Here is a 6,069-nt window from a genome sequence, read left to right as displayed (position 1 = left end):
TCATGAAGATGGCAGTCAAAAGTCAGGACGCGTCTCAGGTCTGAACTGAGATGTTCCCGTGAGACTTGAGAGAAATGTATACAGTTCTGCCTCCATGTTTCCTTCCACTGACTAGACTCATGTAATATTATGTGCCTCTGGGAGTTTTTATCATATAAACCACACCTGAGAGATACTGGCTGGATTTCAGTGATATTTTGTCTTACATTACTACAGAGTGAGGAACTTGGAGTTGCTTCCTCTCTCATCGTGAAAAAGGGGCCAGTTGAGATTCTTGTTTTGGTTTCGAGGTTTTCACAGCATGTCCCATTGAGAATGGGTTTTGAGACACACTTGTGATCGAAAGAGGAATCGTGCCAGCCCTCTCATTCTCTCTGAAACGGAAATAGAAAATTCAGTCTGGAATTCCCCAGAGAAACATCAACCACTTGACTCGACTTTTTAATTCATCTACCTCAGTGTCAAAGTTGATGCATATGCCTTTGCTATCCAGAGTCTCTCATCTCTGTCCGTGATTGGATTGCCACTGTTTCACGTCTCCTTCTATCAGTGCGTGAGCGATCCTTCGCTGTGTAATGTGCTGCAGTGTCTGTGAGCGTAGTGCGGATGGAAAACACTCCAGTGAACCTCATGAAACTGGACACTGACTGGAGTCTATTTTGGGTGAGTCATGCAAACAGTACAGTGAGATCCAAACAAGACTGAATCATGGCTGATTCGCCGATAAACCACTCAAATACACATTTGTGTTCAAGAGTCAAAAATAATGACGTAAGTTTAAATCGACTTAAATTAGCGGAAACTGAAGCAATGACTTCTTCTTGGTCCGTCTGCTGCCCTTGAGCAATCGCCAGACCGTTTCTATTTTGGGATACTTTGTGTCAGTTATTGACACCATTTGAGCTTCTCTGTCAACTTTAAGATATAAAACACTAATCTCCCCATGGTGCAGTAAGTCAGTCAAACATGTTAACTGTTGGATTATCTTCATTAACTAACCCAAGTAGCAGGTTTAGTTTCTAATGAGACGCCAGCTCCCTGTGGATACACATTATGACCAAGGTCCTGCGCACCTTTAATGTCTTGGAGTTGTTGGGAGAGGGAAGGATTTTATTTTATTTTCCGTGAAATTGATACTTTGTTCTGCGTGACAGTAGGTGGTGATGGAAGAGGAGCGGATTGACTTGCCGACAGTCATGAGTTAGTCATGGAATTGATCTATCATTGGATGTTAGTCAGTGAGGCTATAGCGTTACGGCCAGGGCCTGTTTTGGTGTGTTTCTTTTTTTCCAGTGACCCATCCGGCCATGTGATCCTGCCCACGACCTTCCCCACAAATCAGCTGCAGCCACCTGATTTGAGAGGCCTCAGTGCCATACAGATCCGGAAGGAGCCTTCTGTCCCTGCTCCGCGTTCATTTCGTACGTATTTCTGCACTTATCCACAAAGCTTGCGGATACACACTAAACGGAGCAGTACCACCGGAAGCCTTGGGGGGCAGTGTTACCGCCAGATACGTAGCTCTAATGAGACACAATGAAGACATAACAATGGCAGAAATTCACTGTCCTCCAGTTGCAAGAAATTTAAGGTCCTCAGCGACCACCACCTCCTACAAATCTGCTTCCGTTTCCTCTTTTGTGCAAGAGCTACATGATCAATGCTTCTTCCACAGTCGCCATGTTGGCTTTGGAGTTTGTCACTGTCACAACGTCACAAACTTTTGACTCTGGGCTGCTCCCCCTGGTGGATACATTGGTGAACAGCAATACCAACGCAAAGAACACTTGGAAGCATGTGTTCAGTGATGGTAAGTAGTTTGGACGGGTGCAATTTTGTACGTAACAGGAGCATAAAGTGGCCTTTAGAGCCCAAATCAACCAACCAAGCGAATCCACCCTTTTTTAAACTCACGACCAGAGGCACAGCATCTTCCACAACATCTATCAGGCACCGTTGCGGTCATGCAATTTTACTTGTGTGACATGACCACTGGGTCACTGTCTCATGCAGTTTTGGATTCAGCCCCTGGCGATACGTCATCTGCAGCTCAGTGAGGTCATCTATCTATCTATGTATCTATGTATCTATCTATCTATCTATCTATTTGTCTGTCTGTCTGTCTGTCTATCTATCTGTCTATAGAGTATACTTCAATAGCGAAGTCCGTTAGAGGGTGGAGCACCTGCTCATAGAACTGGGGTTACATTCAGGTAACTATTGTTGTATTACAACTTTGTCAAATGACTGTGATTACTTTGGTTACTACAAATGTATTATGTTACTCAAAGCTTTGTTAAAACAAATAAAAGAACAACAATCTAGTTTGACAGATAGAAAGTAAAAATTCGACCCGATCTTGGCCCCATGAGCTGCTGTTCCTGGAGCAGAGCATTACGTCACCTCACATGTGAGATCACTATCCAGGTCAGGAGCAGAGGGCACTGGGGTGAAGGGTGGTGACATTTCCTGAACCACAGATGGGTCTGAGAATAACAGGCTCTAAATAACAATGTCCAGGACTTGTGAAAGGAAGCTGAGTTGGGCAGGATTTCACCCTAACGTACGATATATGAATCACATTTGTCTCAGTGTCTCAGTGTTAATAATAACTCCAGAAACGCGACATGATCATGACTGTCCAGTAGGTGGCGGACTTGGTGCATTAACGCACCCTGGCCTCGACTGGACGAGCGCGCAACGTGAACGACCGGCGGTACATTTTGTAACCAGGAGGTGGCAGCATTTCACTCCAAAGTCTCCTCCACAACAATCCCGTCTTGCACCTAAGTCACCGATGGTGACATTTTGATGGTCAATAGAGACATTTTCTCTGTTGACAGTGACCGTGCAACCTTTCCGAGTGCAGACTCCTCTTGGATGGTCGGCGCTCCATCCTAGACTCCTGCAGTTGTCCTTGAAACAGGTGTTCAATACTTGATAGCTGACTGGAAAGCTGGCCGAGTTCCGTCTGTCGACAGTTTCATATCAAAGATGAAGCTTTTCGCTGATTCATTCCTGGATCGCAGCCGTGACCTATGAGGTGAAATTGAAATATGAACAGACCTGCCACAGTGTTTGAGATTTAGGTTTGACCTTGTGAGCTGGGATGGTGAAAGTACATCTCACACTGACGCTGTGGCAGCAGCTGCTGGAAGTACAGCTGGTCTATTGGGCCACACAGTGGCCGTATGAGCAACAAGTCTGTCATTCCTCAAGAACTGCAGCGAGAGAAACAGGTTTGGTGAACATCTGCTGTGCAGACAGTGAACGCGACGCGGCTGTTGCTTGCTGTGGTTTAAAGCCCACAGACGGGTTCTGCATTCCTCCTAGAGAAGAACTGAACAGTCATGAAAAAAAAACAGAAACTCATCCTTCCTTCCTCAAACATCCTTCATCGCGACCAGAGAGCGGCATGAGGTCCTCACCTCGCATGCACATCAGGACCCTTCCTCTACGACTCCCTTCCAGGATTTGGCCCAGCTTCAGCTGACAGCCGACAGACAAAAGAGAGCGGAGCAGGTCCGAGCTAAAGGGGTCACGGATTTGCGTCATTCCTATTGGAACCTGAAAGAGTGGCCACCGGCTCTCTATGGTGATGAACGAATCAAGGGGCCATTGATCAGGAGCAGACAAAGGGGCTCACAGGAGTTCCAGCACGCCAGATTGACAGCAGGGATGGAGAAGTTACCCAATGTTCTGGAGGCGTCGGCTGTTGTGCCGGAGACCACAAAGCTGCAGGTTGACAAAAAAACCAACAAACTAGCAGAGACACGGAACATGGAAATGAAGAAGGAGTCATCAAGACTTTTGCATGCTACCTGAGCTAATATTTAAAATAAAGTTATGCAACATCACCCTCTGTATCTGCGACTTCTCCAGTGGATGGAGCAGGTGGTCAAAGGCCAAACCAACTCACTTAGTCGTTGCCATGAAACTTCATGTGGCCAATGAAGTTCAGCTTGTTTTCTCAGAGGCAGGTCCACCTGCTGTCCCTCTCAACTTGACTCTGGATTGGAGTAGTTGTGAGACCGGCCATGACCTTTGCTTCGGAGAGACAGGAAGCAGTCAGGGAACCAGAAGAGTTGAAGATGAAGAATGGCGTATATCAGAGGGCCGGCTCATGTAGATAGCTAGGTGAAGGTGGAGGAAAATCCACTCGCTGTAACAACCGATCCTGAATGCATAAGAAAGACAAAACAAAACAATTTATTATTTGCCACTTTGATTATGTATATATTTTCCCCACGATACCTTTGATTTTTAACTCACTGTGCATCCAGTTACCATGGAATTGGTTCCACAGCATGAAACAGCAAACGTTTCAGGCAGTGAGCATTTTCAATAGCAGTGTGCCTTATTATAGGGGCTACATTCTCTCCTCTGACGAACACTAGGGGGCCCTCAAGCCAAGAGACAAAAGGACAGAAGAAAAGGAATGTTGAGGGAATTTTAAATTTTGTGATTTAAACATTATAAAACAGGGAAATGTGTAAGTACTAACTTGATCATACATTCCTTTGTTTTTTTATTTGAAGATTCCAAAATAAAAATAAAAAGAATGTTTTTAAGTGGTGAACAGCTCCTCAACATAGTTTTCTGGGTCAGTATTTTCTGGCTCCTGGTTTTAGGACTCCAGAACCTGTGCCCAAGGTCAACGCTAGTAGAAGACAATGGCTGTAGCAAAGTATCAGGAGACACCAGTTTAGACAAAAGTGCTGGCGAGTTTTGAGCTTGCATACGTACCAAACACGTTTTTCAATTTCCTGCCTGTCAATAAGGATGTCAGCGCATGATTCTGAAAGCACATAAATCTGCTGTTGCGTAACTCCAAGACGTCGGTCCAGGAAACCTGCCAGCTTTTCTCTGAGTCGCCGTTGCTGTGTGACATAATGGCCCATTATACTAACAGCCTGATGTTGACAAGGGGAAGTTGTCTCTGGGACCTTCTGTCATTTGAGGGAGAAAGAAGACCCTGTGTGCGCAGAAAGACTGAGGAGAAAGTAACCAACCCACTCAGGGGTCCTTGAACAAGCTCCAAAGACAGTGGCGGTTCAGATTAGTGTTTGTCTCGCCGCTGGGATTCGCCCTTGCAAACGCCTGTGTCACCGTCGACGTCATTTCGGCGCTGCAGTGACGGCGCTCCTTGTTTACCTTACTCTGTTCTTTAAATATTGTTGTTAAACTCAATCTGAGCTCCTCTTTCCACGAACTCCTTCAGGCTTCCCACCGATCGACCCTCCTTTTAGTCTCCTCGGGTCATGTGCAGTGTACTGACCCTACTGATCACACGCTCAGACGTGAATCATGGGAGACTGACACTACCAGATGACTAGGGTTCGTGTGCGTCCGAAATTCGGATCCTCTTTCCTTTGACTCACAGGTTACGGGGGTTAATGACTTACAATTTGGCTCTTACCCCGTAAAACCACGACAGCGTGTGTCAGAGGAGCAGCTCATACTAGCAGGTCTGTACTCTTCGTTCGACCTTCTTGGCATGACAAACGTATCAATTGTCCTGCTGCTTCCTCCTCACTCTGTCACCTGCTTTACTCCTATTACCTAACACATCTTTCACTGAGAGAACACACTTTACATTGCAAACTTCTTCCTTTTCAATAAGCATTTCCATAGTAAAATGATTTGCAGGTATTTAAATTGTAGTAGCAGCAAGTTTCTGAGAATGTCCTGTCACAAACAGTCCCTGGCTCCGTGCACATGATGAATCCAAGCCTGCCCATGTGCTCGAAGAATGTGTGAAGTGGATGAGTGAGAGAGTGTCACCAGACTAGTGCAAGTCAAGGGGGTGCCCTCCCATGGCATCACTTCTGTGTGGAGATAGATAATGGGATCTCACACTCTTCAACAGGCCGATAGATAGAACATTGTTGGGTTGAACATTGAACTGAGTTTGTATCATTTTTTGTGAACCCTGCAGCAAGGGTTTAAAAAAAAGTTTGGTTGAAGTTGAGCAGACCAACAATGTTTGTAGAAGGACAGACAGTTGAGTCATAAAAAATAAATCAACTCAACAGTACTATTTTTGGTGAGAGGGAAGTCTGACCCCAC

The sequence above is a fragment of the Synchiropus splendidus genome, chromosome 6, assembly GCF_027744825.2.
Source record: "Synchiropus splendidus isolate RoL2022-P1 chromosome 6, RoL_Sspl_1.0, whole genome shotgun sequence".
Classification (NCBI taxonomy): domain Eukaryota; kingdom Metazoa; phylum Chordata; class Actinopteri; order Syngnathiformes; family Callionymidae; genus Synchiropus; species Synchiropus splendidus.
The sequence above is the reverse complement of the archived record's forward strand: the minus strand, read 5'-3'. Positions refer to the sequence as shown.